Source organism: Eptatretus burgeri, chromosome 15 (genome assembly GCF_056783735.1).
Source record: "Eptatretus burgeri isolate ZD-2024b chromosome 15, Ebu_testis_v1, whole genome shotgun sequence".
Taxonomy (NCBI): Eukaryota; Metazoa; Chordata; class Myxini; order Myxiniformes; family Myxinidae; genus Eptatretus; species Eptatretus burgeri.
Window position 1 is genome coordinate 68,475,812 of NC_140975.1, and position 10,000 is coordinate 68,485,811.

Genomic DNA, 10,000 nt, shown 5'->3' on the forward strand with positions numbered 1-10,000 from the left:
CCATATATATATATATATATATATATATATATATATATATATATATATATATATATATATAAATGTGTATATATTGTTGCGAATTCGCGCCCGCCGGTGTGCGAACGGCCACGTAACTCGAATCGCGGCACGTCGCCCACCGGACGGACAATTCTGTCGTGACCCTCTCGGACTAACGCCGGGAGCTAGTCACGGGTGGGCCTTTCGGCCTCACCACGATCGTGCCAATCGGCCCCCCGCGTGGGATAGGGTTGTTCGCCAAATTCGACCTACCTAAGTACCCACGCGGAGGGTAGACCGGGCGATCGCACCTCGCCGCAGGTCGACTCCGGACACGGGCCACTTAAGCGACCCGTTCCGTACTAGCGGGATAACCGAGCAGTGTTATCGTCGGCCTCGACGGTTCCGATTAATTATCGGACGTATTAAGCCCACTACCAACCCTTTACGTGAAGCAAGATGGAGATTCAATTAAAGAAAAGATGAAGCGAAACGGGAAAAACAGTTCAACATAATGCACATTTATTCCGCGGCACACGGAGAGCACACATATACAATTACAACAATTATGCACATATATCAAATGCTACAAAAGAAACACAACAATGCAGATCTACTACCGTGTGCAGAGCACACGGCAACACGTACACAGTTTTACTTTATAGACGGCGCCAACAACACATTTACTCAAAAGCAAAAGAAAAGGGCCACCCTCAAAGACAAGGGGGCAGACGGGGCCTGTGGGCCGCGAGACCGGGTGGATCCTACCCGTGTCTTTGAGATGAGCCGCAAGTGTGGCGGCATGGCGGTGCCCCGACTCCGCGCTCCTTCGCGGGTGGTTGGCACTGCTTGGGGTGGTGGGAACGGGGCCCCCCCTTTTCGCACTATCTCAGCGCGGGGGAGGGGGAAAGGGGGAATTGTTGATGCTCTGAGGAAAGAGGATAGCTGGCTTGCTTGGGTCCCGCGACGAGCGACTCCACTGCGAGCTCGTCGCCGACCGCTATCTTCCTTGCCTCGAACCCGAGCTACCCGGTCTCCTCCGCAATTCTCCTCAGCCGACTGCAGCAAACCACCTGTACGCCCTCGCCTCCCGACTCACTCCGTGCTCCAACCCGACTCGACCGCGCTCCAAGCTCCAGGCTTCCCCTCTCTGCAGCTCCCCGACAGACTCCGAACCCCGACAGACTGCGAGCTCCACTCGGCTCTCCGACCTCTCCAGACTGACTCTTCCGAAACTGACTTCTTCCCAAACTGACTAAATTCGCCCCGCTCTCGGCGCTTTATAGTCCGGCAGGAGAACCCATATGCAAATTTCTGGATCAGAACGAGCCCGGGGGTGGAGCCACGCTCGCCCATTGGACGGAGAAAAAGGGGCGAGTCTCCCCTGATCCTCGAATTTGCATATCTCGATTCTACACCGACGCGCCTGGAGGCGGGGCCAAACCGCCCCGTGCTTGCTGATTGGACGGATCAGAAGTGGGCGTGTATCATTCCTGATCCGAATTCTCCTCGGAAAGGCCGCACTTTGCACCCGCGGCTCGGCGCGCGTCCCGCAAGAGGCCAGGACAGCCTGACGCTCGGTGCCCACAAGCGGTGTGGGAATGGCCGCAGAAGGAGGAGAGGTGAAGGTGGTGGAGGGTTTATTGTGGTGGTTTATGGCCATGGCGACGTTTGGAATGGCGGTGATGCGATGTTTGCGGGAGCGAGTTGTGAAGGTAAAGGTCGTGGCTGTTGGCGTTGTTGTTGTTGTGAAGCGGCGTTGCGGTTGGTGGTTGTTATGTGATGGCGGTTGAGACGTGGTTGGTTCAAAATAAAGATAGAACAGAAAAACGACTATCTCAAAGCGTCGCAGCCCGAATGAATCACATTTATTCCCTCTAAACAACGGGTTTGGGGCTAACTACACATGTACTTGCAGAGATATCTCACCTACGGGACCTGAATGGTGGTTTGCGAATTTCCTCAACCGCAACACTATATTGTTGGGGGTCGGTAGCGAGGAACGGCCGCCAGGTGGAGCAGTGGAGCCGTCTCCCACCGAACACCCGGCATTGCAGGTCGTAACCTTCGGACAACTCCGAAGGTCACGAGTCACTTAAGGACCGTGCTTGCCAATTCTCTGATGGCGTGGGGTAGGGTTAAGAGCCAAATTTCAATATACCTAAGTCCTCACGTCATCAAATTACCGGGTAAGTCACACCCTCAATGGATTCTGTCGAACCGGGTCACTCTCGCGACCTCAATCCGGTGTAACCGAGCAGAATTACCAAAGTCCGTCGGTCCAAACGACAACTTACAGCCCAATCGGCTTACTGGTTCTCAAGCACGAACCGTGCTGGGTAAATAATAGAAAGCAAAACAACGAGCTGGTACATTCAACAATTGGGGGATTATTTATAATGGTGCAGTGGAGCACAAAAAGAGCAGAGTTAAACTGACTATCAAGAAGGAATGCAAGTAATGTACAAGGCACTTCAACAATTGTTACTTTCAGACTGGGTCCACACACACACACACACACACACACACACACACACACACACACACACACACACACACACACACACACACACACACACACACACACACGAAATGGTGGCCGCGGCCTTTGAGTTTGGGAGGGAAGGTGAGCTGAGGGCAAGAATCTGCACTTGCACCTGTCCGCCTCGTGTGGTCTGGTTGAGTTGGCTTGGTGGGCCTCGAACCCACCATCTCAATGCAGCACCAAGCACCAGGGACGAGGGATAGAGTGACGGACACCAGCCAGCATGAAGGTGGACGAGGCGAGAGACGACGAGGCGACAGGCGATCAAGGCCGAAAAAGCTTCCAGACGGATCAGATGACACCAGGCGAGGCAGACCCAGCCAACCCAGACAGAACGCGCCGATCACTCTCCTCTCTCTTGCGCAGGGTGGGGTGGTCGGTCTTCTGTAGTAATCTTTGCCCTGATTGGACAGGGTTTCGTCGGGTGATGTCTGCCCCCCCCCCCCCGATTAGGCAGGGGGAAAGCCCCTGCCTTGCTGAGGCGGAGTCGGAGCTGAGGCGATGAGCCTCCTGATTGGACGAAGGGCACGCCCCTGCCCCGGTGGGCGGAGTTGTCTTTGGAGCGAGGGGTCCCACCCACGTCCGCAGCCAAGAACACGTGCGTTCTGGCGTCGGTGAAGCGAGGCGACGGTGCCGCAGCTGTTGTAAAAAAAAACCCTGACTAAAAAAATAACTCGCAGCACACTCACAAAATTCCCATTAGACACAAGGGAGGGATTCTAACTATAAACACATACTTATCGAAATAACTGAACTATGGGGATCGCTGACTGTCTATGTGCGAAAGGCTTCCAAATTCGTAACACTACCCTCCCTTTTTTTTACAGACTCGTCCCGAGTCGTGAATTTTTGTGTGCCATGCAGGTGTAGGTTCTTCCCCAGTACATTTTACCTACGGATCCCTGAGTGCGACATTTGTATACATATCCCAAAAATAAATAACCTAGTGCGCTGCGTAACTAAACTGTCAGGCTCACATGGACAACTTAACTAAGATTGCTGGTGTTAAGACAAACACACAGGTGGGTTGCAAAACTTATTTTCATTTTTAACTATTTACATGAACCATGGTCCAGGACCTGTTATCTGTGGTAGGAAGGCACAACTAAGTTATCAGTTTGTGGCTTGAATGGAGTCTCTGGCACAGGAGAATGGATGGAGATGGGCTGGACGCAAAACACAAATGAACGCACGGGCTGCTCAAATGCAGTCCTCGTGTATGGCTGCCTGCAGGCCAGTCTTTGCAAAACACCGGAAGATGGTCCTGGCGCACATGGTGAGATGGTGACATGGGGGCAATGCAAACAAGGGCAAGCAGGCATGGGATCAAGGCAAAGGCAGGCAAGTGAGGCAAGGCAAATGCGGACCAGCAAATACAGCACAACAGGCCGGCATATGAAGCTGGCCGGCCTCTGGTCTGGTCCGTGAGGTCCTGCAGGGAGTGCGGTGGTGCCGGCCGCTCCGAAAACGGGCTCGGACCTACCCTACTATCTCCCCCCAACCTATCGCCTTTGCCTGTCTTTGTCCATACCCACTCCCTTAGTTTGCAACAAGACAACAAAATTTAGACCGCTTTTTATTTTTTTTCTCTTTTATAATTCTCAGTGTCCCTCACCCTTCTATTGTCTTTGTCCGGCTAACCTATCCTCTCAACCTAGCCTACTCCCAACCCCTAAAATCCTTTCGGAGGGGACAAAGGAAGAGACAAGTGAACCTGTCTCGAGGCCCAATGGAGTCTCAGAATAACCTCCACAGAGTTCAGCAATCTTCCCACCATGAGTCCAGCGGCCTACAGAGAGCGAAGGGATGGATGGTGCGAAGGAGTACATTTCCTATCTATCCTTGCATTTATTAAACGATAAAATATCCCCGGGGCTTTTCAACACGCCTGTCTCTTTAAACTATTGGTTCTAGAAACCATGATTCCCGTCGCCTGTGTTGGTGTCCATTATCAATTTGGGCCTGACCCTCAAATTTTCTCTCGTGCCCTTCCACAATTTCGTGGCTCAAGTGGCAGGGATTCCCTCCTGCCGAATTCTAACTACGGCACCCCCGGGCAGCTGAGGTTGTCTCCGAACCTACCTACTCCGTATGAACGCGGGGAGTATCCTTCCCGGCTACCCCCCCACATATGCCCACGTGGCACTCCGGGTCACTTTCCGAGGGTCACCCGTGCCCATAACACGACTCGGTCCCTTGGACCCATGGCCTACTCTGGCTGACTTCTCGGGTGCCCGGGGGGCCCTCTACTCAGTACTCACCTTTCCACAGCCACGCTCCCAGCCGGTCAATGGACTCCTAGCCTATTGTTGGCTTGGTGGTTAGGGTAGCGGCTTGGGATCCCAGGGTCCTGAGTTCAAGCCCCGTTGGCCACTGAATTAAAAATACACCAGGAGGTTGACTCAGCCTGTCATCCTTCTGAGGTCGGCAAAATGAGCACCAGTGTACTGATAAGGGGGACACTGCATCAGCGGCATAGCTGCATCCCAACCAATGATGCAACCAGCAGCCATAGGCTGCACTCGATAGAGAATGGACTACTGCACCCTTCAAAAAGGTTTCGAGCCTTCACTCAACACCAACAACAAAACGACCTTCTTTTGGTAAATTTAACTAACCCACTAACTAACATTACACTGACCCCGGGTTCCCTTGGGTGGGATTCCCTCCACGTAGAGGTGCGCGTGAGCGCCGCTCGTAAAGCGCTGGACGGACCTCGCACGCTACATCGTGCGAAGCCGGCGCGGTTACCAAAATAGTTACTCCGTTCGGCGCAGAAGGCTCGCCACACCCGTCCGTCACACGACCGTCTCCCGTCTGGGTCGGTCCATGTTTCAATTTCTCGCATGCACTCAAGCATGCCATTCGCACACCTCGACACGCACTGCCGGACAATCACATCGGGGATTCGTGTTAACTCAAGGGGTCCCGGGGTTTCTTACCCCCCCCCCCCCAACTCTGCATGGACCCGTTCGTATCATTCACCCGCTTAACCTCGCGCAGTTCCGCCAGCCGTACCTGGTCCCAGCTCGCTTCGGGGGAGTTTACCATCTCCCTCTGTTCCTGAGGGAGGTTGTCCTGATGCTCGAACTGGGTCCCGATGCATTCCACCAGCTCGACCTCATTGTCCCCTCCTAATCCTACGTGTGTGTGTGTGTGTGCTCCCCTTTAGTCTCATACAATTCACCCTCTATCTCTTCTATCCCCCGTGTCTCTGAAAATTTTTCCGTCGTCTCCTCGTGTTTATTAGTTTCAGTCTCCCCATCAATTATCGTGGCGTCGCTCGTCATCCCGACCTCACCCGTCTCCATCGCGGACCGAACACATTCCGCACTCCCCCTCGGTTCGGTCGTTCCGCCATGTGGTGCCGCCATTATGCCTTCCACTTCCTTCATACTCTCCTGCAGATTTAACCCCATGCTCTGCATTTCCCCTCGCTGTGTTCGCATATCTCCCCTCGGTGTTTGCATATCATCCCTCAGTGCCTGCGTGTTCGCATCAATGCGGCTTTCCATATTCCCCTTCATCTCATCCATTTTGCGCTCATTCACATCCATTGTGTCATTTGTTGTTCATACATCTTGCATCAATTCTCATTATTTCCATCATCTGGTTCGTGGGGGAAATTGCACGTGGGGGGGGGGGCGCTCATGCACCACCCCAGCCACTCCAAAAACTACTTCTGGGTTTGGTTGTGGGGGACTGTCTTCCTGCATGGGGTCAACCTGAACCACTGGTTCTTCGACCATTATACTCGAACCCACCTGAGCCAGCTCGTCTTGGCTCGCCATGGTGCGTATTGAGAATAAATTTCAACACTTGTAATTTGGGGGGGGGGGGTTTGCTCCTCACACCCCTGATCCGAATCCCATTAATTTCGTGGAGGCGGAGGGGGCCGAATCACACTCCTGATCACCAAACTGTTGTGGGACGGGGGTCGGTGGCGAGAAACGGCCGCCAGGTGAAGCAGTAGAGCCGTCTCCCACCGAACACCCGGAATAGCAGGTCGTAACCTTTGGACAACTCCGAAGGTCACGGGTCACATTAGGAACGTGCTCGCCAATTCTCTGATGGCGTGGGGTAGGGTTAATAGTCAAATTTCAATATACCTAAGCACCCACGTCGTCAAATTACCAGGGAAGTCACACCCTCAACGGACTCTGTCGAACTGGGTCGCTCTAGCGACCTCGGTCCAGTGTAACCAAGCGGAATTACCAAAGCCCGTCGGTCCAAACGACAACTTACAGCCCAATCGGCTTACTGGTTCTCAAGCACGAACCATGCTGGGTCAATAATGGAAAGCACAACAACGAGCTGGTACATTGAACAATTGGGGGGTTTATTTATAATGGTGCAGGAGAGCACAAAATGAGCAGAGTTAAACCGACTATGAAGAAGGAATGCAAGTAATGTACAAGGCACTTAAACAATTGTTACTTATAGACTGGGCCCACAGACACACACGCACACACACCCAAAATAAATGGTGGCCGCGGCCTTTATTTGGCCCTTCAGCTCGGGAGGGAAGGCGAGCTGAGGGCAAGAGTCTGCACTTGCACCTGTCCGCCTCGTGCGGTCTGGTCGAGCTGGTTCGGCAGGACTCGAACCTACCGTCTCAACGCAGCACCAAGCACCAGGGACGAGGGACAGAGCGACGGACGCCAGCCAGCACGAAGGCGGACGAGGCGAGAGACGACGAGGCGACAGGCGATCAAGGCCGAAAAAGCTTCCAGACGGATCAGACGACACCAGGCGAGGCAGACCCAGCCAACCCAGACAGAACGCGCCGATCACTCTCCTCTCTCTCGCGTGGGGTGGGGTGATCGGTCTTCTGTGGTAATCTTTGCCATGATTGGACAGGGTTTCGTTGGGTGATGTCCATCCCCACCTGATTGGACAGGGGGAAAAAACTCTGCCTTTCTGGGGCGGAGTTGCGGCTGAGGCGATGAGCCTCCTGATTGGACGAAGGGCGCGCCCTTGCCCTTGTGGGCGGAGTCGTCTCTGGAGCGAGGAGTCCCACCCAGGTCCGCAGCCAAAAACACATGCGTTATGGCATCGGTGGAGCAAGGCGACGGTGCCACTGTTGTTGTTGTAAAAAAAAAACCCTGACGAATAAATAACTCGTAGCGCACACACAAAATTCCCATTATTCATAAGCGAGGGATTCTAACTATAAACACATACTTATCGAAAGAACTGAACTACGGGGATCGCTGACTGTCTGGGTGTGAAAGGCTTCCAAATTTGTAACAGTATATGTACATCTTCTTCTTCTTCTTCTTCTTCTTTCGGTTGCTCCCGTTAGGGGTCGCCACAGCGGATCATCCGTATGATCCGGATAGTGATTTGGCACACGTTTTACGCCGGATGCCCTTCCTGACACAACCCTGGTCGCCTCTTACAACACAGGGATATGGTACACCTATTTTTAACCGGGGTATACACCGGCCCAGTATACTGGTACTCATTTTGCCGACCTCGGAAGGATGACAGGCTGAGTCAACCCCCTGGTGTATTAATTCAGTGGCCCAACGGGGTTTGAACTCAGGACCTTTTGGATCCCAAGCCGCTGCCCTAACCACTGCGCCAACACCAGGCTATAGTATATGTATATATTGTTACGGATTCGCGCCCGCCGGCGTGCTGACGGCCATGTAACTCGAATCGCGGCACGTCGCCCACCGGACGGACAATCCAGTCGTGACCCTCTCGGACTAACGCCGGGAACCAGTCACGGGTGGACCTTTCGGTCTCACCGCGATCGAGCCAATCGGCCCCCGCATGGGATAGGGTTGCTCGCCAAATTCGACCTACCTAAGTACCCACACGGAGGGTAGACCGGGCGATCGCACCTCACCGCAGGTCGACTTCGGACACGGGCCACTTAAGCGACCCGTTCCGTACTATCGGGATAACCGAGCGGTGTTATTCGTCGACCTCGAAGGTTCGATTAATTATCGGGCGTATTCAGCCCACTACCAACCCTTTACGTGATGCAAGATGAGGATTCAATGAAAGAAATGACGAAGCGAAGCGGGAAAACAGTTCAACATAAAGCACATTTATTCGCGATGAACGGAAAGCACACATATACAATTCCACCAAAAGCACATAGAAAAGAAGAAGACAAAAAGCAAATGCGACAATGCAGATCTAATACCGATTACGCGAGCACACGGCAACACTTATACAATTTTACTTCACAGACGGCGCCGACAACACACATTCCCAAAGCAAAAGAAAAGAGAACCACCCTCCAGGATGAGGGGGTAGGCGGGCCTGGGGCCGAGACCGTGTCGGGCCTACCCGTCTGGTGATGAGACGCGGAGCGGCGGTGGTGCCTCAACTCCGCGGGCCTCGCGGACAGTGTCTGGTAGGGGGTGGGAAGGGGGCCCCCTTTTGTCGCACTATCTCAGCGCAGGGGGAAACAGGAGGGGGTTGCTGATGCTCGGGGAAAGGAGGATATAACCCTGTCTCGGGTCCCGCGGCGAGCGTCTCCTCCTCCACCTCGGTCGCGTTGCTGGCCTCTCTGGTGTGCAGCTCCCGGCACCGACGCGAGCACCCCCTCGTCTGACTTCGCCGCCGCCGCCTCTCCACAGCTCCGTCCTCTTCACTCCGACTCCGCGAACTCCCAACTGCACTCTACTCTTCCTCCGCTTCCAACTCAACTCTTCCTCCTGCGAACTGAACTCCTCTCAACTTCCACTTGACTCGACTGACGAACGCGGTCGCTTATATAAGCCCCGTGGCTTCGCCTTTGACCCCCTGCCTTCGACCTTTCACCTCGCTCCCCATTGGCCCGAGAAAAAGTGGGCGTGAATGCTTTTTGATCCATGAATTTGCATATAGCGACCGCCCTCCAACGCCCTGGAGGCGGGGCCAAATCGCCCCTCGCTCACCGATTGGATGGAACAAAAGTGGGCGTGAGTCGTTTTTGATCTGTTTTTCTGTGGAAAGTCCGTGGTTTTGTACACGCTGTTCGGCGCGCGCCCTGCACGAGTCCAATACCGGTACCCACAAGCGGCGCAAGAACGGTGGCGATGCGACGGTTGCGAGGTGTGACGGTAAAGGTCGTGGCTGTTGTGGTGAAGCGGCGTTGTGGTGGGTGGTTGATGTTGTGATGACTGTTGAGACGTGGTTGGCGGCGGTAATAATGGCGGTCGGTCCAAAATAAAGATAGCAAAAGAAAAACGGCTATCATGAAGAGTCGCAGCACGCATAAATGACATTTATTCCCTCTAGACCACGGGTTTGGGCCTAACTACACATATACTTACCGAGATATCTCACCTAAGGGACCTGAATGGTGGTTTGCGAATTTGGTAACCACAACAATATATATGTATATGTATATGTGTATATATTGTTAAGGATTCAGCGACGGAGGGATTCTCAACCCACTCCGGCCGTCTCCGGGATCTACAACGCCGGCCGGCTCAGCACAGGCCTTGGGTC